This window comes from Semicossyphus pulcher, unplaced genomic scaffold (genome assembly GCF_022749685.1).
Source record: "Semicossyphus pulcher isolate SPU_LCO1_2020_fin unplaced genomic scaffold, fSemPul1.0.p SCAF_12, whole genome shotgun sequence".
In the NCBI taxonomy this organism is placed as follows: domain Eukaryota; kingdom Metazoa; phylum Chordata; class Actinopteri; order Labriformes; family Labridae; genus Semicossyphus; species Semicossyphus pulcher.
In genome coordinates, this window is record NW_027211626.1 from 8,935,689 (window position 1) to 8,961,714 (window position 26,026).

At 42.2% G+C, this 26,026-nt stretch overlaps 1 protein-coding gene across 1 annotated transcript in view; it reads right to left on the reverse strand.

Annotated features, from left to right (window-relative positions):
* The window catches only part of zcchc24 (zinc finger, CCHC domain containing 24), a 42,872-nt gene that overhangs the window by 10,127 nt on the left and 6,719 nt on the right, over positions 1-26,026 (reverse strand). The window lies entirely within an intron of this gene.

A 26,026-nucleotide genomic window follows, 5' to 3' on the forward strand; every position in this document is an offset into this window, starting at 1 on the left:
TGGCCTTCAGCCTGCCAAGAGAAACCTAAATGTACAGTAATTAGTAAGTTTGTCAGAGCTTGTCATTATCAATTTAAAACTCCATCATCAAAAATAAGAGAGAAGAAGAGCTACACTCATGATCAGCCTGGGAGAGGTTCTCTTGGTCGACTAAATCCCTGCTTTTTGAAGGAAAATATTGTAAATGGAGACGCTTTAAAAATGCTTTCATGCACAGATAGAAATCAGATATGTCAGAGAGAAGTAATCTTAATGCACAGCATGCAACCGATGGCAGCCTTCCAGAAGGTTAGGAAAGGTTTGCAAAGTGAAATCAGACCTGCTCGGTCTTCTCCTGCAAAGCTTAGGATTGTTTTCATAATCACTTTAACATTAGCTGCAGATTTCGGGGTGGGTGTGCGGGGTGCGGGGCGGTGAGAGTGAGAGGAGGGGTACGATCTGTATCCCTGGTATTTTGTCCCAGCCTGTGTGAGTAATAGAAACTTTAATCAGCAGCATCTGGTGCTGCCCTAATAGACGTCAGCACTTTGCATCAGCACCGGCAAGCCGACGTTAAGTATGAGCGGCTGTGCTTCAATCTGGCCCCTCAACAGCATGACCTCAACCTCACTGTCAGCCTCGCATCTCCCACTGTGACAGCGCGAAGGCTGGAAAATGTGACTTCTGCTGGCCTGCAGCACACAAGTTTATACACAGTGACGGGTTCGTCCTTATGCAATCATTGTGAGAACTCAAAGACGAGGCCGTAGCAACAGTCGGTTTGGATGCTCTTTTACAAATGAACGGGGATCCAACTTTAAACAGGCTGCCACGCTCACTCAGAACTAACAAAATAAAGCACTTTCTAGGTTTCTGCTGCCGGAAGGACAACCACTATGTCATCGAATTAAGTATCTTGACTTTTAAAAATAACCTACAATGAGCCAGATGATCTACCCAGGAGCTCTAACCTTAACCCTCATTCTTCATTTGGACAAATGAACATTGGATTTCTTGCTACAGTTGTTTCTTCGAATGTAAAAATCCCCCCCCTGATACTGCAGCCAGGACTCAGCAGGACAGAAACAGCACTCATCCTCCTCATGACCATTCCTCTCCTACTCCATGCTGTTTCCAGGGTCTGGCCTTGGCCTTTGGCTGTGCTTCATGATCTGTCTGCAGCTGGGCGCTTTCACATTAGATACAAACCATGTTTGCAATCAATTTGAAGATGCTTCTAATACGCACTCTGCAAATGGATTTTCGATCTATTCCAGATGGTCAAGTTGATGCAGTGTTGACCATCAGGTTGTCAGTTGTGTCCAAAGAAGGTAATTAGAGTTTAAAACAAAAGTAAGATGTATATATAAATCTAGAGCTGAAAGTATTACCGGTAGTTGATTAATCATCAGAAGATAAATCGTAATAGTTATAATCTCAAAGATTCTCATTTAAATAAATGTCCGTTAAGTCACTATCTATCGCCGAATGAGGTAACACAATGGTGATTGAGCCAATGGCCCACTGATGAAAGCCTTTGCATTTGCAGTATTACAGACTGGGTGACTTTACTGGAACAAATCACAAGCAGCGCCCAGTTAGTGATGTTTTTTCCATCACCCAGCAGGCGGATCTAAGCGGCTGCTTTTCCGGTCTCTGCAAGTATTACGAGTAAACAGTAATCTACTATGGCTGAACAAACAAAGAAAAGATCGATGACTACAGATACAACTTCAAAAATATATGAAAATCCAAAGAAAAAGAAACAAACTCGATGCTCAGATGAAGGCAAACAGTCTAAAAAGGAAAGCGACCGTCAGCGAGGAAAATCAAGAGTTACAACCGGAGCCAACCGTGGACGTCACACATGCAACACTGTCTGGATATCTGGGAAGTGTGCTCCGGCAATTACCGTTTATCGCCATAGGTGGCGCCAAAGAGAACGAAACTACTACGACGTATTTTGATAAATAGGTTTGGTTAAACTCAGGTTTAAATAAAACAAGCAATTTGAATACGCAATGGCGTCTGAAAAACTTGAATACTCATAATTATCTTCCTTTTTTTTTTTTAGATAAAAACTGTTATTAACTGCAAAATTGTCAGCAGGTTAATCAATAATTATGGGGCACTGGTTTAACTCAGAAGTTAAAACTCCTGTGAGGGACTGTGGTATCTCTTATCTCATTGCTGATCTTGTCCTGTACATGTGTAAGACGTGTTTTTAATAAAAGAAATCTCATCCTGCTTTACTTTAACTTTCAAACATCACTGGCTGTAAATCTCTGCTGTGGAAAATAAAGAAAAAAAAAGGTTGATTTGCCCAAAGTTAATCGCCTCATCTGACACCTCCCCCCCCTGCAGTGGCTACAGGCATTAAAAGTAACTTTAAAGATATAATCATCTTGTCACTGATGGTCGTGTTTGCTTTTGTAGCTCATATAGAGACATCAGTATTCATTTCAGTCCGTTACATAACCAGCTAAAAACTCCTCACAGGAGCTTTAAATCACGCGTCCCATATGCAGAGGCTCCAGTCCTCGATGCGGCGGCCCCGGGTTGTTTATGAAGTTGGACAGTAAGTTGGTAAGCATGCAGCAAAAACAGAAGCGAAAAACCAACATCATATGTTAAATGCATCACCTCTGCTTACATACTGCACACCCACATTTAGTTGCACAACTACAAAGTAATCCAAAACTTATTTGGACGTTTGGAGTGATAAATGAGAGTTCTGTACTCACATTGTGGTCAGGCCATTGCAACACGTTTCCTCTCATGGAGGTCTCACATGAAAAGCAAATTTTGGTTCTGAAGGCATAAACTCTCCTGCCACGGTTGGTATTGCACATTCCGACGGACACCCAAACACGTGGGAACCGATGTCACAATAACATCTGGGCTGTTGTGCCACCGCTGCCAGCAGAGGAGGGCTGGGAAAACGCACACAACTGGCAGGGCCGCAGCTAATGCAGGAAGCGTCCGGATTTCTCACCTACACACAAACATACTGTGTCTTCATTTACATTGGTGCAGAGGATTACGAATCAAAACTCTCGGCTGTAAACACCAGAATCACTAAGTAAATGTTTTAGTTGGGCTTGATTTCCAGGAAAATAACCACGCTTTGCTGCCTTTAAAGCAGCGTGGACAAAACATTCACAATACACACGGTAGAATGACTAATGTAATGGAACTGCGTCATCACGCGGCACAACACTCTGGAGATGAGGCTGCATGGGAGGATGTGTTTTGTTTTCCTTTGCTCTCTACAAATAAAACCATCCAAGCTCGAGCTAAATGGACATATTGGAGCCATTTGTAGCATTTTAGCCGCGGAGGCAAAGTTTCGAAACATGTAATCGCTTGATGGTGTCCGTGCTTGGAGCGGGGCGAGCCGTGTTTGTCGTATCACTTCTAAAGTGCTGGATTGCATTGAGTCAATGTTTGTTTATGGCCCCGAGGCTAGAGCCCTGCATGTTGTTGAGATAAGGGTCAGTGTGTGTCGGTGTGTGTAGGGAGGCCGTACAAAAGACACTGAAGCTCCATAACCGCAACTAGCTGACCACATCCTCATTTGGTCCGGATCACAGCAGGGACTCATCATATCGCACACACACTGCGGGTCAGTGAACTGCTAAATGAAGCATATACACACACGTGATACACACATTCACTAATGCAATCTCTACGCAAAACATGGCCACACACATTGTCTCTCTTTCTCTCTCCCTCATGTCCCCTTTAACACCCAGACGCACACACTCACAACAAATTCCACATCCACAGGTTTTCATACACTCCTGAGACACAACTGGAAAGTCTCCGGCGCACAGCTTCCTGCGCTACTCCCACTCAAAGAGTTGAGCTCTGCTACAAGGACACAGATCACTCTTGGCTTATTTGCAGGATTAATGAGCTCATGAGCTGCATTAAATAGAACAAATAGTGCTTTGCAGGAGAAACAGAAAGGAGACACAAGAATGGGGTGATCACAATCAGAAGGAACCTCATTAACACTGAGGATTTGAAACAGCCGCCCGCTCTGCGAATTCTGCATCGAGGGTCGTCCTAAAAAACCTGCTCTTCTGGAGTCAGCCTCCGACATCCACGCACACACAAAGAGAAAAAGAAAAGTGGACAAATACCGCAAACCCCACGTTCGCCCTGGCCAACTGTTGAGAGACCCTCCAATCAGCCCCCTCTCAGGAGGGTGGAGAAAGGGAAGGAGAAACTGAGAGAAAGAGAGAGGAGGAGGAGGAGGAGGAAATCTAAATCCAAAGCAGATGGCCTCCATAGGGGCAGAACACCAGAAACACTGAGAGCCGTCGTAAAATCGCTGCTCTGCTTTCAATTAGGGCCATACATTTCAGAGACAGAGCGAGAAAGAGAGAGAGAGAGAAAACAGCGTTAACTAACCGCGGTGGCTCTGGCCTCAGCTACAGTGCATCAGACTCATTATCATGTGGAGGAATGTGATCTCTGGGGGGTCCAATTTAAAGACGCATATGTCGAAGAAACAGAATGATATTAGGAATTTGAAGCATGCGCACTACTGCAGGTAGATTACTCGATTTGAAGAGGTGTGTTTAAGGTCTAGACGACACCCACTGCGAGGCCTTTACAATTCTCAGTAATTGAGTTAATACCGTGAAATTGATTAAAAGGAATGCAGCCCAGGAATCTGATATCATTCAGCCTCAGTGTAAATCATAAAAAAAGATGTCCAATAATGACCGCTGGAAAAATGCAGTCCCGACCGCGGTCTGAGGCCTAAAGGTGATCGCGCATTTGTGTTGATCTCACATTCCAGGCTAAGAGTAACGAGCAGCGGACAGACACCAGACTGAATGCTGTCAGACACTCGCCCAAAACCCTGAACCCTTAATCCTCTGTCTCCAGAAACAGGAGAGGTTAGCCTTGGTTTAATATAAGATGTTCCTTCCAAGCCAAACCAAAGAGGAATCATTCTCAAAGGCAGAGAATTTCAAGGTTGTGGATTTTTATTTCATACTTTTCTGACATATTAGAGGAGACATCAACCTTCAGTCAAGTTGGGGCTGTCCAGCAGACAACAAATAGGAGGAGACAGTGCAGTAAAGCTTTGGTTTTAACGCAGAAGCGACATGCCATTCAGTGGTCGCTCCGCTTCTATGGGAAAACAAGGGATTTAGAGGGTAGAACAACACTGAGGTTTCGGAAAATGGTCGGTAGTAATTGTATTCAAACACTTTACTGTTGTGGTTTTTGCAGAGCAGGATCGGCTACATATGAATAATGCAGACTCTTTAAATGTTTGAAATGTCATCAAATTAAACTAAACATGTGAAATGAGAAATGATGGTTTGTTGGACTCTACAAAGAGAAACAATCACTAAGTTCAACAAAAAGGAAAGTAATTTTTTTATGTTTTCTTTTCTTTTATAACGTCTGACTTTATTAGTTCATCATGTATATTCTATAAACAAGACTCGTGGGCCAAGTCAGGCTCTCTAACGACCTCAGACCCGCCCTGTAATGATTCATAGAAGAAATATAGAAAGGAAAAATGTGTTAAGCATAATAATAATGGTTGGTGAGGCAGACATACAGAGCTAAACTCAGAGAGAACATTGTTTCATTATAACAAGGTCACCATGTAGTAGGGTTTGGGTTAGTTTAGTATTAGTAGGCTGTTTAGCCCAGTTGGTATGTACCAGTATTTCTGTTGATGTTTTTAAGCACAGAAAATTCCAGGCTATTAAAGTTATAATCTCGAAGATCTCAGTTTCGTTCTCTTTGGTGATAAACAGTAATAGCTGGAACTCTTCGCTGATGGTTGCTTTCCTTTTCAGACTGTTTGCCTTCATCTGAGCGTCCAATTTGTTTCTTTTTCTTTGGATTTTCACTTATTGTTGAAGTTGTATCTGTAGTCATCCATCTTTTCTTTATTTGTTCAGCCATAGCAGATTACTGTTTACTCGCAACACTTACCGCTAAGCTCCGCCTACCCTCTCTGGCAGACCAACCACTGCTGGCTGATGGAAAACACGATTTTTTCCACCAAAGTCGCCACAGACACCCAGTCTGTAATACTGCAAATGCAACGGCTTTCATCAGTGGGCCATAGGCTCAATCACCAGTGTGTTACCTCATTCGGCGATAGATAGTGACTTAACAGACATTTATTTAAATGAAAATCTTCAAATCTGTGTTCAAATGAAATCAATGTTACATGCAATTAAAAAGATCTTTACAGGTCTGACAGGAAATGTAAATGTCAAATCTGTACCTTTTAAAGCTCCTGTGAGGAACTTTTGGTGTGTGTTGATTTTTGCGCCCCCTGTGGACAAAGCCGTACCGCTTATCTCTTTGCTGATTTTGTCCTGTACATGCTGAAGTGGTGGTTTGTAACAAAAAATCTTAACAGTCATAATGTATCACTCATTTTAAATGTTTGCCCTGGAAAATGTAAACAAAGGCAGCGTGCAGTTAATCGCTTCATCTGACACCTACCCCCCGCCAGCTGTTTCAGGCATTAAATATAACTAGAAATAGAAATAATCAATCTTGTCGCTGATGGTCTGGTGTGCTTTTATAGGTCATATAAAGTCATCAAAATGAATTTCAGTCTGTTTCGTAACCAGCGAAAAACTCCTCACAGGAGCTTTAAAAAAGTGATGAAACAGGCCTGAAATAACACATAATGTCCGAGTCAAGGCTTTTTCTTACATGAAATTACACAATGCTGATGTTCTTTTAGACAATGTGAGATTCTTCCGCATGATTTGCTTCCTCATCACCGAATCGCAGATGCAGACAGGTCAGTGAGTCACAGCATAAGCCTCCCATTCAGAAAGGAGAAATACACTGCAGAAGGAATAGCCGGAGGTTGTTTGTCAGACCACGCCAGAAGGAGTTGAAACGTTTGTCGAGTCACATGTGGCAAATAATTCTTGCCTAATGGTTGTCAGTGCGCAGTTTGGTTTTGTTTGACCACATCAAAGCAAATCAGACGTGTGAACTTTTGCACGTTCCATGATAATTATTCGGAAAAAGAGGACAAAAATAAACCCTGCTCATTCAGTTTTTTTTGTTAAATCCTCCAATCTCTGACCGACACAATCTGTGTTATCTGACATCACAGCAACTATAGAATAAAGATCTGAGGGTGCAGTCGTCAGCCTGTGAGTCAGAACTGAGGGCCAAGTGAGGGCGTGCAGATGGCCACTGCTTCAAGTCTCTCACAAGAATGACACTGTCACCACCTCAGCTGTGTGTCACTGCACACAGAACAAGTATTTTTTTATTGGCTGTTTCCGCTGCTGGACTAAACAGCCCCAGCCCCGCGCCAGAACCTCAGCCAGGTGCATTATGGGGGGACTATTTATCAATCCCACCATGCACTACACGCTCTAAATACAGCCACTGTTTTCTGTGCGTCTCTCTTTTTCGCTGCCATCTTTCTCACCTCTCCTTTCCCTCTCTCCCTCTCCCTCTCTGGACGGCTCCTTTGCTGGTGCAGCTGTCTCCTTCTAATGCCTGTAAAGAAAAGTGGCTGAGGCTGAAAGTGACGAGAGGAACAGGTGGGCTGTTTAAGTGATAAATTTGCCCTCGCTCGAGCACAATGCACCTCTGTTTACCAAAACAATGTCCCCTGAACAGGGCTGTGCAAAAGGGACAGAAAACACACTCATGCTGCCAAAAACTGGGGTCTGTTTAAAGAAACATACAATGAAATTACTGAGTAAAACAAATATGTTAATTATAGTCAGATGCATTAATCCAAGTCTACATTTTATGACTAGTAATTGGACTTAAAGACCGTAATGTCATTGTGCATTGCACGTGTCGCCCCAATTAATGAGAACAAAGTCTCTGACACTTTTATATCTAAGATCAGCACGTGCAAAGTAGTTGGAAATAACTGCAGAGTTATTACAAAGTCATGTTTTTAAAGTATCCCAGATAGAGCTGCCTTAATCCTGGCTCTCTGGCTCCAGCCCCAAACTGCTGGGCTGCTCCCCAGCGTTCCGAAGCGCTCCGATCACTAGCTAGCATCTGGAAACCATCAGTGTAAACAAAGGAGCAGCGGAGGAGCTCAGGCCCCGCTCCGCCTCTCTGCATCCCCCAGGACATCACTCAGAGAGCAACACAAGAACACCAAACCTAGGCCCCCTGAAACCTGTGTGTGTTGCACGTGAGCGCGCACAAGTGTGTCCGTGCAGCAAATCTGCGTCTGCTTTTGTGTTGTCCTCATCTCAGGGTCTGTATTTGGTTTGGCCGCAGTTCAGAAAGAGATAGATTTACAGATAGACCGGATAGGGTTCAGTCCACAATGTTAGCTTTGAGTCTTTTGGAGTTTTTGTTTGGTTTGCTCATTAACCGTAGCATTTCTGATAAGGCTTCTAATTGCTTTAATGTGGTTTCAGTTAGCGTGCTAGCCTTGAATGCTACAAGGAGGGGGGTAGAGGCAGGAACCTGGATGTGGTTTCAACCTGAGAACTGGTTCTACTCTGTGAAACATCAAAAAAGATCAAAGCTCAAATCTTGCCTGATCCTTCTCCGAGACACGACAAGGAAATATTTCCTGAACTTTTCATAATAGTGTTTCAGTAACAGTATATCCATTAATCATGCGGTTTGGTCTCTTTCGGTACAGCTGGAGCCTCTGAAATGTGGTTCATGTAGCTTTTAAACGCTGAACCTCAAACTTAAGTGAACAAAATGTTGCTTGTAAACACAAACCACAGAGGAAAGCTGGCTTTTGCAATTGTGTCTTCAACCTGTAACATGAAGGGAGTTTTCTCTTTGCACAGGTTTACAATATGTGCAGGTATTGGCCCACATATTTAGTTAAATATAACAAACAGTGACTTAGTTTGTATGTTAGCCCTAGCGGTGGAAATCACTGAAGATTGCTTCACAGCTTCACATCTATACAGCAGAGATATGCTTTCTTATCTTGTACAGTTGTCTCTAAATATAAACCACAGAACTACTAATCATGTACTGCGTGCTGCGGCGGCTGTGGCTCAGTGGTAGGGCTTCTCGTCTCTCAATTGGAAGGTTGGAGGTTTGATCCCTGACTGCTACAGTCCACATGTCCAAATGTCCTCGGGCAAGACACTGAACCCCAAATTGAATGGCTTAGTTAAATGGCATGAATGTATGTGTATGACTGTGTGTGTGAAAGGGTGAATGTGTGCGCTTTGAGTGGTCAGAAGACTAGAAAAATGCTATATAAGATTACCATATAACCTCAATCATACACTTCGGTCTGTGCAACACGTGTACCACCACGCATGCATTTAACCCCTGAGATGTAACTTTAAAACAAACGTTTTCTAACACAGGTGGATAACAGAACCCGTCTTAGTCATGCAACATGAAACGTCATTTAAACCATACTGGAATAATTATGAGCTGCAATTGTTTTTCATCATCAATCATTTTCAGTCTGTTTAAAATACAGTTTTAAGTTAAAATACCGAATAATTTGCAGACGACATTCTTTATTAATCTATTTTGCTTCTGCACCGAGTAATCTGATTGGACAAGATACATTCCATGAGTGGGAAACAGAGAAAAGGATCACTGGGACTTTTCACTCTGTGTATCACTCCACCTCAGCCAGGTGTTCTGAATACTGTTAAATAGCATTACAGCAGACGACTATGTCTATATTAATCAAGCTGAATCACACAGCAGACTCCTTTTTCACTGGTTGCTTGACTCATTGAAACATACAGATAAATGTGCATCATACAAAGTCGCTGCTCTGTGGTAACTTTTAGACACAAAGTAGCGAGAGTGAAGGACAATGTTTGGGTTGCTTGGCAACGAAAGTCCAGCTTCAGTTAATCTGTTGTTAATTATTACATAACAGTTAGTTCCAACTGTTAGTAATCTGATTGGACAAGAGTCGTTCCATGAGTAGCGATATAGAGAACAACATCACTGGGACTTTTCACACTGTGTATCACTCCGCCTCAGCCTGGTGTTCTGAATACTATTAATTAACGTTACAGCAGACTGTGTGTGTCTACATTAATCAAGCTGGTACCTCTGAATCACACAGCAGACTCTTATTTCACTGGTTGGTGATAAATTAAAACATACAGATAAAAAACAGCTGAGCTGTGGTCACCTGCAGACACAGAGGGCAGGAGAATGTTTGCGTTGCTTTGCAACAAAAGTCAAGTTTCAGTCAAGTTTTGGAACTAGTTGAGTTGGTGGAGCCAAAAGTAATCTGTTGATTACTTCTATTTGCCGCTTGTATAACTGTTGTATAAAAGCAATATCACACTCGAGGTCGTGATGTTGTCCTGAATAGCATCACGGCTGTGATTCGGTCACAGGCCGAGTGCCGCAGATAATCCCACATCCCCCTCCAACATCGCTCCCTCTCATGTGATATTGCTTAATTACTGTTTACTACTTATTTGCCACTTGTGCATCTGTTGCATAAAAGCAATATCACACTCGAGGTCGTGATGGCTTACCTGCGGCCTCGTGCCTACGACCGAATCACAGCAGTGCTGATATTTAGTACATCGCTCCCTCTGGTGTGATATTGCTTGAATATAAATTTAGAAAACCTGATACATTTGAATAGATATGAATCCACAGTCATCTCATTCTTTTTAAGTGTGGTGACAGGAAGCAGAGAGCTTGCATATCAGTGCTACTTTCAAGAAGCTATTTGTGACACTTTCCTCTGATTGGGTGCAACATAAATATATGCACACATAAATATAAACACTTTTACACACACTGTTCATCTATAGTTTAGGAATATCCATATCTCTATGATCTGTTTGATTTCACAACATATTTCTTCTCTACATTCCCATCACTTCTCAGTCTCCCAGTTGTCTGAACCTGTTCCCATGTGGGTCAGGGTGCTATTCTTAAAAAGGTTTCATATTATGGAAGCTCTTTATTTTAGCTATTCAGATGAGCTTGACATTTCATTACACTATAAAAAGCAGTTTACTAGCACATCCCAGTTGTTTCCTGGTCTAAATATGCTCAGGAGGTGCTGTCATAAAGTCTTTTGCTGCATTTAACCTCTCTCTGGTATAATGTGTGGACAGACAGAAAGATTGGTAGAGGAGCGTTGTGTCGAAAGGAGCCATAACAATCCTAGTATATAATCAAATTGGCAACACATATCACAAGTGCAGTGCATTTAAGGTGGACAGAAACGCCTTTAAAATGCGTTGAAGGTAAATATTTTTAACTGAGTGATGATGCATTTTTCCCCTGTGGGTTTTCTGTGTTGAACCGCTGCGGTTACACGTCTTTATAAATGGGTTTGTTATCTCACTGTGATACAGAGGGGAAGATTTCCAGAGGACAGCCACTCCAACTTGTTTTAAAAAATAACCACAAGTCCATTTCCAGCTCCATGGTGACGCCAAAATAGTTCATTCTAGGAAATGGCCTCTGCTTGGCAAGAGTAAGTGCTCTGTGTGTGTGTATGTGTGTGACTTTGTACTGTATGTGTGTTTTTACTGCACAAGACTGATACTGTGCCACAGCAAACGCACACACACACACACAAAAATGCTTCCTGCAATGATCCTAAAACGGAGCGAGGTTTAACATGTTCCCTATCAAAGTCCCGTAGCAGCACCGAGCGTATCACTTATGTTTAGTCTGTTCTTTGACATGCTGAGATATCACACAGGGAAAAGGTAAATCAAGACAGCTGTTCCAAAGATAAAACATCCCACAGCTGTCAGTCACGTTGATAAGTGGAGAGGCTCTGCCAGAAAGTATCAAAAAAAGGAATTTTGTGCTTTTAAATGTCACGATTTCCTCCTGAGAAACAGTTGAGGAGTTTACTGGATCGTAAAAATGTTAGTTTCCGTTCTATTTGTGTTTCTCACATTCAAAGTAAAGGCAGGACTGCTGCAGTTTAAAGCTACAGTAGGCGACATTATTTCATAAGAATCAAAAAAATTGAAATGATGATGATTGTTAAACTTGAAGACTGTGAGCGCTCACCATTTTGTATTTAGTATTCCGTCTGAATCAAACAACCAATCAGAATTAGCTTTACACGTAACTAACCAATCACAGCGACTCTGTACAAACTAGCGTCATCCGGCTTCTACGTGACATGTGTCAGCAGCGCGCACGCAGAGGTTGTGTCAGTCAGGAGCTGTGGCAACTTGCGGTAAATTTCCTGTACCTCCTTTGCAGACAGCATATACTGCTAAAGAAGCAAAAAGAAGGACGAGCTTAGAGGAGAAAAAAATCTACGAAGAGAGCCCTGAGGGATAGGATGAGTGGGAGTGTAAGGGGCTGAAAAGCGATGCAGAGGTTGCCCTGTTCCTTCCTCACAGGTAACGGTAGCTCTTACGGTAACAGCTAACAGTAGCACTAAGCTCCAACACCTAGAGGCAAAAAGGTGGTAATTTTCAACTTTTACCAAAGACCTAAGAAATACCCCTGGAGGATATTTTTTTTAAAGTTATATAAGATTATCTTTATCTTTTCCAACCACATAACATCCCTGCATTTTTCCGTTTGACATTTTCAGCCTGCGTCATTTTCATCAGAAATCTGTTTTTTATCCCCAGGGGAAATTTGTACGTTGCTGTTGCTCAATACAGAAGTAGAAGTATGAAGAAATACAGGAATATAAATAGAGCAAAAAATATGCAGTGAATTATATATAAATTAATGTAACACAGTTGAAAACAAGTGTCTGAGTGTGTTAGTGTCAGAGGGAAGTGTTGAAAAGTTTGATGGCCCCAGGCAGGAGTGACCTCCTGTGACTTTCTGTGGTGCATCTTGGGGGAATGAGTCTTTCACTGAAAGTTCTGCTGTGCTTAACCAGCACATCATGGAGTGGGTGGAGGACACTGTCCAAGATTTATTTATTTATTATGGCTTGCTGCCTTTATTATATAGGACAGCTGAAGAGATACAGGGAATGTGGGGAGTAGAGAGTTTGGGATGACGTGCACCAAATGATCGGCAGACCGGGAGTCGAACGTGTGATCAGTGCGTTGAGGACTGTAGCCTCTGTACATGGTGCGCCTGTTCTACCAACTGAGCTAAACCAGCGCCGATGACACGTCTTAGCTGAGCAGAAGGATCATAATAGTTATACATAAAATGCTGCATTCAATTACTGTAAAAACGAAAGTTGTCTGTTGATTTAGATTAAAACAGATCTCAGATAAGTCTTCTTTAATGATGTTGTTGTGCACAAATTAAATTTGGTGACCTGCAATTTCTGGTTGTTTTGATAAACTGGAGGTGGAGGTCTCGTGTTATGAGTTGTTGTAAGCAGCTGATTCCAATGTTTTGACAGTTAATACGCTTATGTTTGATTTTCCCAAAGCAAAAAAATGAGATGATATTTATTTAATTTTAAATATAACGGTTAATATCAAACTTCACTCAACAGAATAAGCCCCGATTCTTTTGAACAGGCTCACTATACAAGTCAGGCAGGCAGTATGGACATGCCATGTGTGCATGGTCATGTGTGTGCGTCAAAGTTTTCTCCTCAGTAACAGTCCCACGTCATTCACGTCCAAGACAGCTGCAGAGGCATATCACCATGCCAGCGCTCTCTTAGCCAAAACCCTATTCCCAGATTCCTTGATTTCCACAACCCGGCTACCTAATCGTTCACGGATCTCAGTGTCATGTTCTTGGATGACTGATGGATACCCCTGAGAGTCGAGCGTGTGGGTGTTTTGCTTCATACCGAAAAACACTCTCTTGTTTTAAAGTTGATGTTTTTGACAGAAAACTTTTCTCACTCTTCATGCTTCATTCATAGAAAACACAAACGCCGGCCAACTGGGCCTTGGAATCTGTCCTGGTTGAACCCAGAAGCTCAGATCCATCAACTCACCAGCTTTTCACAGACGTAGGATAAGTTTACCATCGTCCTACACTTACCATATTTACAGGGCGTTAAGGGCTGATGCTAAGTGGGGCCGTGGGTGTGAATTTCCCCCCTGCCCTCTCCTAGCCTTGGACTTAGCCACGGTCCCACTAAGCCCGAAAAGTTGTGCAGCTGCACAGCCGCGTTGGGTTACCCGGCCCGTGAATGACAAGAGCAGGTTGGGTGTCAGACTGGGGCATACAGAGGTGCACAAAACATCTTGTCATCCGCAACAGGAAGATCACACCACTGCTGTCTATGTTTGTGATGCCTGTGTGTATGTAGGCGGATGTATTTGCGAGTGTCTCTGTATATTTCTGTAAGTCTCCCCGCCGGATATACTGCACACGTGTGCTGCTAATCTCAGTGCCGCTTGGTGTGGATGCTATATTGGACCTATGGCCCTATATGGCTCCTCTATGCTCTCGCTATAAAGGCTCTTTCTTTGTATAACTCCTCAAAAATAAAATATGTTGACAGGTAGGGGCCACATCTGTTTTTAAAAGTGGCTGTGTGTCCGCTGTGACACTATAAAAGAGAATTGCTGTCAGATACGGCGTGTCTCCAGCATCCCTGATAAGCCTTATCTGTTTACAGGGCAGCCTCGCCTCGCTCTCAGTCCCTCTCTTTGCTAACCTGATTGAGTGAGTGTTAGAGCAGAGACAGACGCAGGGCCTTCAGAGCCCTCGCAACGACTGGAAGGAAGATCAGGGGTCAGCCTGTGAAAACATTCCCATGGCGCACCTCCCCCTCACCCTCACCCCTGCCAGAAACTTCCCGACATACTACAGGGCCGTGTGTACAGTCAGAGAGGAGGGACAGAGAGAGTAACTTAAGTGAAAGGCAGGTTATTTTTTACAGTAAGTAAAGGGTCAGTCACCAAAGTCTATTTTCAATTGAATGTTTACCCAAGGAACAATATACGTTTCGTGGAAAGGCCTCAAATTAAGCTTCAGTTAGAGGAAGACAAATTGCGGCAATAAAAAGTAAGTAAATCAAGAAGGGAAGTGTGTTATTTCTTAGAAAAACATCATCTGTATGCGGCATAAACTGCGACTGCAATAATGCAAAAGCTCAAAGAAACTCAATGTGGTGGCCTGACTTTGATTTTATTTCTTATGCTGTTATATTTCAGCAAACAAGCCTTATTTCATATTCTTTATCATTCTAATAAGTTAGTAGAAATTGCATGCTCATGCTCAATATGCTCACATATGCAGTAACATATTTGTAGTATTAGCATTTCATGAATATTTAACATGGCACTATGATCCTAAAGATGGGGTTGTGGGTAAAGGGTATAATTCAATTTCAGTACTTCAACATAGTATAGCTGAGTATATTTTTTCACAACGCTTCATAACATTTTCCTCGTCCAAAATCTTTTTGCTGGTTTTATTTTATTTCAAAAACTTTATCATCTTTAACTGGACTTAAAACTGAACTGTATTTCCAATCACAATGGATTGAGCAATAACATTTTAATTGTAATATTATTTCAGGTGCAAAAACTTTCAAGAAGTTATTATAAAAGAGGACCGAACCTGAACTTACATCTTCTTCTTTTTTCAATTGTTTTTAATGAGTTTTCAGACACAGAAAGAGAGAGACAACAAAAACGACAAAAATCAGAGGGTACCAAAAAGCGTACTTACATTAGCACAGTACATAAGTACAATATTCCTCCCACCTTACACACACAAAGAACTTGCATTTGCAGTGTCAATAGAACAAACAAATGAAGGCAAGGTAGGTGATACAATCCTCAGGAAGGAACGGTGGGAGGGTGGGAGGGTGGTTAAAGGTTAGGAGATGCGAGGACCTACTAATCGAAAGTGTGTGCATCAGATTTGTTAGCATAATAGGGGTACCAATTTTATGTGAACCTTTTCAAGGAGCCCTGGACTGCATCAGATTTTTCCTAGTTTGAGAACTTACATAACCTCACAAACCCAGCGTGACATGAAACTGAACTTATCTTATTTTTTTGAATCTATTTATGCTAAATGTCACATTTCTTTTAAATGCTCTTACTTGTATTTTAACTGTGTAAAGCAGTTTGAATTGCTCTGTGTATGAATGGGGCTCTATAACTAAACGTGCTTGCCTTTCAGTGTGCAGTAATATCTTTATAATCTGCATTAATATCTAAAAATGTTCATAAAAACTTGTGCAACATTGACTTGAAAGCACTTGTTTATTTAACAAGTAGTTTTTGTTAATGCATCTGTGCATGTGTGGTTGAGTGCGTGTGGACTTGTACATGTTTGTTTTAGTAGATGCACAGCATACCTCGTGGTGCACTGACAATAAAGGCGTTCTGTTCTTATGCTGCTACAGTTTTCCAGTATGTGCTTTTATATAGAGGACACTCAGCATGCAGACCATGCAGATCATTCATGCCTTGTTTTCGTGCTAATTCAAAAATTAATTCAGCCCGAGAATTTTTTCTTGAAAAAAATATAAGATCCTTCAAACATGTTGCACTTGTGTGTTATTTAATAGAGGAAATGAATGAGCTCTTTGTGAGCTGTTTTTCTCCCTGCACATAACTTTCCTCTTCTATTTCTATCTGATTGGATGTATTTATACATGTGCAAAATAAATACAGCTCACCACCTCCACAATATCCTGTTGATTTATCTGAGCTCACTTCAATCCTGAACACCCCCCCCCCACCCCACCCCCTGTGACTTTACATATTGGCCACAACTGTGTCTTAATCTATGCTGAACACAGTCCTGATCCCTGAGAGTGCTTGGGATCCCGGGTAGGCTGCCAGAGAAAGACTTTAAGATACTTCAAAATAATAGGGGAGAGAAAAAACTGCAACAAAATCAAACCCGCAGAAGAGGCCCCTATAGTCTATATGTTGACATACAGACAAGCAGACTGTATAGGACCGCCTGTGTGGTTTGTTGTCGTAATTCTTTTTTGTCTCTGTAAGATCCAAGGCTCAATCCAAACATACTTGAGTCTGACGCACCACTGTGATACAGCAAGGGCCCTGCTGGGGGAACAATACGGGCCTGCCTTCCTGACCTCTCTGTCCAACAGATCCTACAGACGTACAATGACTGCCTTAATTACCAGCCTCCATTCCCACCACTTGGGCTTTCCCCAATGGTGCCCATTCAGAACCGCAGTCTCTCCCTAAGGTGCCCATTCAAGCAGGACACAAAGCCAGCAGTGTCGGGCCCTGATCTCTTGACACCAAACCCAGTCCTGTGTGCCAGCGCTCGCAGCTTCACAGTGTCTCTATCTGTCCGTCCTCTCTGTCCGTCCTCCCTGTCAGACTGTCTCATATCACGGAAGAATCTCTGTTGTCCACATGTGACGGTGCTGCTGCGAGGGACAATTAGTTCAACCATATATTAACCGGTGGAGATAAGCAATGAGTTTAATAGTCAGTCTGATACAGATATAAGACTCTGGTTGGTGTGTGTGTTAAACTCTAGTCCCTTTGGACCTCTATCTTTCTCTTCTTGCTAAAGAGAGTGAAAAGAGATGTTACTGTAACCATCAGGGTTTAGTAAATGATGTAAGCTCTTCATGTTAAGTGTAAGAGAAGTCTGTAAATGTGTAGCGCTATCTTAATCAGATTAGGTTCCAATTAGCTGTTATTCATCCTTCAGTCCTTTAGTATGCACATGTTAACACCATGCATGAAAAAAGAAGATCAAAAGAGGCCAGATCATCTGAAGCCTGCTGACTGCTGGATCTAGGCCTGAAAATCCATCCGTCCGTTAGTTATCTAAACCTATTATCCTGCTCTGGGTCGCGGGCGGCTGGAGCCAATCTCAGCTGTCATTGGGCGAGAAGCAGGGTACACCCTGGACCGACAGGCAATTTAGAGTCACCAGTGAACCTAACGAGCATGTCTTTGGACTGTGGGAGGATGCTGGAGTACCCGGAGGGAACATACGCATACACGGGGAGAACATGCACACTCCACACAGAAAGGCCCACTACGTCCGAACTGGGATTCGAACCGGGAACTTTCTAGCTGTGATGCAACCACTGTACCACGATGCAGCCCTAGGCCTGCAAATAAGTGTGATTATTTTATCTACTAATCTGCTGATTATTGTAACAATTAATGGGATAATCACTTGGTGTATAAAACAACAGAAAGCAGTTGGCATCTTCAATTGTCTCATTTTGTCCCATCAACCGCCTAAACAAAAACCCAAAATACACCCAACTGATAGTGTTGTAAGACCAGGAAATGTGGCAAATTAAAAGGTCAATTTTGGCATAAAAAATACTCAACAATTAAGTGATTATCAAACCATTATACATTTTACATTATACTTTATATCAAATAACAACCAACTGATCTCTAGTTGCGTTAAACAAAAAAAGCTACACTATTAAGTTTGATAATGGGACATTCTCGTAAATCAACATGTTCAAACATACAAAAAGAAATCGTTATAAAACGTGTTATACAAACTGTATAGTATGTTTAGTATATCGGGATTGTTTATCTGATGAAATGTAACTTGTGAGGAACTTTTGGTTTGTGTTGATTTTGGCGCCCCCTGTGGACAAAGCTGTACCTCTTACGTCTTTGCTGATTTTGTCCTGTACATGCTCATCCTCATGTATCGCTACCCCCCGCCAGCAGTTTCAGGCATTAAAAATAACTTTATATAAATAATCAATCTTGTCGCTGATGGTCTGGTTTGCTTTTCTAGCTCATATAGAGTCATCAGAATGACGGTATAGCTTACAATCGAGTGGGTTAAATGACAGAGCATTAGCATTTAGCATGAGTTTACAAAGTCCTCTGGCCCTGGTGTGCTAACAGGACACCATGCTGTAGTGAAAATCTGACCTTCGACCCTGTGATCCCTCCCTCCTCCCTCAGTGAAAGGAGAACCATCCTGTTCTAGTTCCTGAGGCCTCAGTGTATGGCTAGTGACCCCAATAACACTGCAGTTATGCTAGGAAAACACTGTACATGCTATTGCTGTGCTGTTGCCATTATTCTTAATTTTCTTTTATCCTGATACTCTGTAGATGTTTTGGCCGTAGAGGTGAAATGGCAGTCTGTTGAAAGATAAGAGGTTACATTTAAAAGGGGTTTCTGTTTCAGTATGATAGGACATGAAGATAATAAAAGATATAGAGCATTATCAGACTGGATTCTTAAACAAGTGGTGCCCTGTTTTCTCCCTCGTCCTGCAGAGAAAAGGTTACGTAAACCAACATGACGAGCAACTGCCCAAAACACTTTATTTTCTTTTATTAACTCCAGCCTTCTTTTTTTCTCAGCGCTGGCTCAGCCGTGTGACAGGAAAAAAGATTTACATAAGAATCTCTCCACAAAAAAGCTAAAAGAATCATCATCACGCAAAAATGAGACAATACGCCTTAATCTGAGCGTGACTGAAGGTACGAATTCATTTTAAATGAGACAACTGACGGACTTAGTGTCAGCATAAAAGAAGCTACATTGTTTTTTTAGGGGGATAAGCTGACACTAAGTAAGTAGATGGTATATTGCATGTGTTCAATTGTCAAATAACTCTGTAACTGGGATAAGTTTACCTGCTGTATGTACCAACTCCCCGCCTCCTAAAGATTGGGTTAGAGGTGTCACGGTTACCAAAACAGGAAGTGGTGCGATTGTTGTCTCAGCAAAAACTGAGAGGAAGAATGGGATTTCTGTACAGAACACAAACCAGCTGGCAGGAAACCGCGCTTTTATCATTCTTTTAACTTTGATTTCCTTTCAGAGGAAGTGCCCTCACTCCCCTCTCGCCGGCCCGCTGTCTCTCTGCCTCGTCTGCCCCTCTCCGGCTCTCGAACCGTCCCCTTCAGCCATGTCAGAATGGGTCCCGGGGCACAGAGATCACAGGGGGGGAAAATGTGAAGCATTCTCTCCTGACAAATGTTGAAGTGTGACTGCGGTGTTGAAAGATTGTTTATCGATGGGGTTAGCTAACTGCAGGATGCATGCAGAGAGAAAGTAACAATGAAAAGAAGAGAGAAAACAGCTGGTTGAGGCAGAGGAAAAGGTAAATACATGATCTCCCTACAGATATGTTGCAGCGCAGGCGGGAGGCGGTTACATAGAGATTGGAAAAGCTAAAGGACAGATGTAGGATCTATGTTCTTTCTCCTCCCAGGAACATTAGCCTCCAGGGGACGGCTAACGTCTGCAGCCACATTAAGCTCACATAATCTGTTGAACTATTGAATAATCAGCACTGTGCTAATTATCAAAGAGGGCAACAAGCTATTTTAGACAGTTAACAGCATGTTTCCAATACAAGAGGGGACAAACGTTTAGCTACAGGCTTGAAGCGATGTTGCCTTGAAGATGGAATAGAGCAACCCGTTGGAATATTAAACTGGACTTTAGATTATGCGGGAATGTTTCTATTGAGTGGAAAATGTGAATTTTACAGGAAGCTACATGCGAGACAAAGAGGCGGGGGGAAAGGGAAAGGCAGGAGTGTCGGTTTTAATCCCAGGGCCAGCTAGAGTTACCCACAAGCAAGGCACTGACACTGTTTCTGATTAACTGTCAAAGCTGAAACGCCAACAGTGTAATAGCATGAGAGCGCTCACGCTTCCAGATGTGAATGTGGTAAAATCCCCTACATTTGCAAATATTCACCTGGGACTTTTATACGAAGAAAAAACACCCGTACCCAACGTTCTTGTGAACTTGTAAAATACATGTAGGAGGCAGTTATAGTTGCATGTATTTCTGCCCCAAAGAGGACCAGGCTTTCTATAAGCCCTAAAATCTGGCTCAGAATCAATATAGAGAAAATGTAGAGAGAGTAAACACTGAAAAAAGACGTCTACCTGATTCAATTAAGACTTTAATATAAGAGTTACACGCAGCAGGAAATTGGGTGTGCCCACGCAGAGTTAAAGGACTCTTGAGACAGAGCTGCAGAGATGTAACACTGGTAAATTCTAAACTTGCGGTGTGTATCTGACACATTATCACCCCTACTCTACCCCCATCCTCAACAACAAACTGAAGCATTAAAGGAGCAGTTCGCCCCAGGAAAAAGCCACTGTCAGTCAAAGCTGGTGTTCTCTGTAATTGATAGAAGCAATAATATTTGAAATTGGCACCATAGCTGTGGAGAAAGTTGTACAAACAGCTTGTGGTTTCTCCCATTCCACATTCCTACAATACCCAGCGTGCATTGCGCCCCTCCCTCTGAAAGGAACGGCCCAGCGAGAGGCCCTGGAGTGAAATACTTCTGTTTTCGCTGCAGGCAAGAGCGGTACAGAATCCAAAATATGAAGAGAATATAACGGTGGATCGTCTAAAAAATCTTCCGTCTGCAGTCTACATTTCAAACCTGATGATGACATCAGAGGCGGGCGTCCTAGATTGACGAAGTGTAGTTTAGCGAGCTCCCTGGTCTCCGCCAGATAGCATGTTTTTACGTAGTCTGGCGGAGGTTTTCCAGGGCCCATTGGAGAAGCGGATAGCGTCCTCCAAAGGCACAGAGCGAAATTGCATTTTTTTTTACCATAATGGCATTAGCTCCCCATAATAGCATGATAGGACTGAGGTTGAAAATGGGCGAACTGGCCCTTTAAAACAAAGTGGCTGCACAATTATCCCAGTATGACTGCCAACCAATTCCCAAAAGGATGACAGCTCTGTCAAAGATTTCAAACCAAATACATTTGTCAGATCGACAAGCGTCCATGTTTGTTATGAGCGGCAGTAAAGACGAGTCATTTAACTTTACCACCATGACCGAAGGAAAAGCACACATTTGGGTCACACATTACTCAAAGCGTGATCTGCCTGAGGTGTGAAGCCCCTCACTTCACAGCTCGCCTCAGGTCCTTGTGTTGACACTGTTATGGGAGATTATGGTGACCATTTGTCACAAAGGACAGACTGCTGCTGAAGTTACCGCCGCGTGAGGTGTGAGGTCCATCACGGTAATTGGCATATGGTCACAGATACAGATCGGATGCGTGCTTGAGGGAGTACAGGAATGAGCAAATGAAGGGCCTGAGTGAGTGACAGGGACCGGGAAGAGAGGGAATATAATACTTTTGTAAATAAAACAGGAGATCATCCTTTTTCATTTAGCAGAGTCTGGAAACTTAAAAATTAGCATATGGGACACATTTAGGTCCATGTCAACACATTGTTGAGACTGTGTTAAGTCGGATATTAATACAGAGATAAGTAGAGGAGATTTCACTAGGAGAAAATAAAGTTTGACATGTATAATACAGCATATAGACCAATGTCTGCATATAAAGATAGACGACACATCTCCATCTGCTCTCATTGTACGAAATTGAAGCCAAAATAATGCCCGTGATAGGCGCTGGCATCTTGCGATGGTGACGTCATTTGGAGACAGAGCTGCTGCCTTAGCCACTTCCGCTAACAAAAACACACACTTAACTTATGGAAAAAAACAGCAACGATCACGCACATCAGTGTATTTAATAGCAGAACAGTGTCTTTGTGTTGTTTTAGTTGCGTTTCCTCTCGTTGTTCCTCCTCCACTCTGCTAATATGGAACAGATCGGCTGCAGGAGCCGTATTTGTCAACGGAGCTGTCAATCATCATTTTTACAACATCAAATAACTAATAAAAACTTGTCAGGAAAATTAACACTTGGACGCAAATCAGCATGATAAGAACAAACTATAATGACAGAAACCATGTTTGAGAAAATTGCATGTATTTAGATTTTATAGTTTGACTCATGTCCCATCTGTTAACATAGAGGAGGCGGGCTTTATGACCTATACTGCAGCCAGTCAGCAGGGGGCGCTCGATATGTTTTGTCTATGGTATAGACCCATTCAGCAGAGGCCATAACTATTAGAACAAAAGGCTCATTATATTGGTGCGATAAAGACGGCTCTGTATGTGGATCAATGAGCTCCATGTGTTTCTGATCAACACTGGGATGATTCTATATCTGCACTTCCTGTTTTTTACAGATGGATAGATACAGAACATTCCATGTCGAAGTGTTGTAATTGGCTTACTGTGTGATTAGTATTAGTAACATATTCATTCAATCTGATTAATAAAAAATAAATAAATTAGCAAAAAATGTCTCATAAAAGAGGTTTTCATTGCTACAGTGGCCACAGAGGTTAAGTTAAGCATTGCTTGTGTTAGACGAGAACATTGATACCACTCTCATGTCTGTCCATCTAACACAAGGCTTTAGGAGCAGCTGGTTAGCTTAGCTTAGCACAAATAGTGGGAACAAGGGGATACAGCTAGTTTGGCTCTTGTTATATAAAGCTCACGTATTATCACGTTAAATGGGTCTGAACACAATTTTCTGCTCTGACATGAAAACAACTTTTTCTTCCAAAATTTCAACAGCTTTCATGTGAGAGATTTATTTTTCTGTGCGTTTTTTTTCTGTGCTTTTCTGACTGGTTTGAAGTGGATGTCTCGTATCTCTTTCATCCAATCAGGATTAAGCAAAAACAGAATGTGATGGCAGGTTGTCCGGTCAGTTTGTCCTGATAGAACGGATACGCTTCCTTATTAAGACTGTTTAACTTAAACGTGGATTGTTTAACTGAAACCGAAATAGGCCAAAGGGTGAAGCAGGGGTTATGATGACTGTTATGTCAGTTTATTCTGGTTTTTAAGTGTTTATAAAAAATAAGTGTTCTACCAGTAGCGGAGCATCTAAAATTGCTCAGAAGACACAACATGCCAAAGGAAACTATAATTCTGACGGTGACCCAGAATGGGGAATGCATTGGGAATGGGGAACTGTAACTCAGGAGTAACTCAGAGGAACATGTACAACACACACACCGGCAGCAGCAGCAGCAGCAGCCACCCCCACATACCCACAAACCTGCATTCCTGCAAAGACATTTTCCATGAGTTAATCTTTCTACAGCGAGACGTAGCAAGAAGAAGCCGTTCGATGCATCATTCTGATCAGGGGCGGGGCCGGCCGTCGAGAGGATTAGTCTGCTGAACAGAACCAAATCATGAGTGCAAGTGGAAGACATCTTGGACGGCGGCCAAAGCGTGGCAGCGAGGGGCATTCTGCTCATAACTGGGGGAGCGACCTCATTTTCCGAATAAAAGCCAGTTTACATAACACCTCTGTCCCCATGACAGGGAGCACTGGGCAGCTGCTGCCAGGCCTGTGGCTTTCACTTAGCTACCAAGAGTTCTTCCTCAAAAGTGATTCTCTCCGCACAGCCACAAGCCTACTCTGTGTTTACAATATTATCATGTTACAACAACAAGAATAAATTGTATAGAAACTTTGGAAACCGCAACTATTTAATTGCCTCACAAATCTTAATCCTTGAATGGCAAAGCTGGTGTACAGTAGCCCTCATTACTAATTGAATAATTAGGTGGGTGAAATTCAATAGTTTTCTTTTTGTCGACAAAAAGAGAGCAGAAATAAAAATGCATTAGTCTGCCTGTGAATATTTTGTGACTTGCCTACAGTGTCTGTGGCCTTTCCCATTGATTCCAACAGGCTCCCATAGGCTAATCCTTACAGAGGGGGTATTATGCTGTCTCACATTTTAAGTATATATAATTTTACAGTGTTGGATGCTCAGACTACACGTGGGTGAAGTTTCAAATCTGTAGGTAAACATATGTTTGAGTAATCCCCTGGCTTCTCAGCTCAGTCTGCAGGCTGCTGTGAACGCCAGGTTTCACAGTTTTTTCTACACGCTGCACTTTGTGACGTCACATAAGCTTCAGAGAGCTGGCCAATCAGAAGAGAGTGGGCTTGTAGGGGCAGGGTTTCTTAAAGGGACAGAGCTGACTGAGTTGTTTCAGGCAGAGGCTGTATGAGGAGTTTTTTTTTAATGTAAATTATGCTAAACTACTCCACAGGTATTACAGAGTCAAATATGAAGCTTGCATAAACCACTTTAAACAACTGTCCTATAGTTGTTAGACCAACAGGTATAATAAATGCATTTGTTGGGATCTATTTGAAGCTGCGCATTAAAACAAATCGGTGCTATAGTGAGTTTAAACATCAGCAATTCTGCTCATTTAATTGTCATTTTAAGGAATTTGTTTACAAAAAGCAAATGCAGAATATCACCAGCTTTATCTGGAAAAAAAAGAGGCAAATCGTCCTAACCTAAACTCGTGAAAAGTTACAGGACAAACCGTTGCATTAAAACATGTTGAGGTGAAGTAAAGAGGAAGACTGCACATGTAATCAGAACCTGATTCTTCATGCTGGATCAGGATGACACACTGTTTTAAGCACTCTGTGAAGCAAGAGCCTCTGTTTTCATTGGCAAAGAATCTCTGGACGGGACAAACTATTAGTGGGGACACATTCATCCTCAAAGGCATTCCAGTGCAGGCAGATACCAGAAACTGCATGGGCACACAATGGATCACAACACCCTGTGAAACTAAGTGATGATAATAAGAATAATAAGTAAGGAAAAGTCTCGGCTAATAGGCAAGTTGAACACTCCTATGTCAGATCTGTTATTAGGTTCTGCAGCTGGTTGTATCTTTGGCGTTGGTGCACAATGACAGGTGACTGGGTAATAGTGTGTAAGTGATGCAGCCCAAATGGAAGGTAAATTTATGGAGGAAAAAAACGCCCAGGAGAGACCTAAATAACTGTGCTGGTGTCGAAGTGTGTAGGTGCGGAGGCCTTTTGGAGACTTCTCTGCTTTTTGAGTTACTGTTGTCAGTTTAACGAACAGCTGAAATATAAACCAGAAGACGGCTGCGTGTGAGTTTGAGGTCCTCCTCTGAAAGCTTACAGCTAAGATTGATTTCACAGCGTCTACTGTCGACGGGGTTTTGTTTAATAAAGCAACATTTGAACTTAGTAAAGATGATTAGTTTAAATGTGCACAGCATCTGGTTTAAGAGGCTAATTCAAATGGAAAGTAATACATAGTAGATAATATATCAGTGATTGTGCACTCGCTCCGGGGTTGAGTATCAGTATCATTTGATCAATGGTCCCATCAACAGATATAGCATTACTTAAAGGAGAAATGAAGACAAAGCTACATGTTGCATGATATGCTAAGACCCCATATCCCCTTTGGAGTTGTCAATAGATGATCTAATTCCCAGACGTTGCAGTTTGGAGCTGTCCAGGAGATATTTCATCAGTACACAGGTCTTTTACAGATCTCCA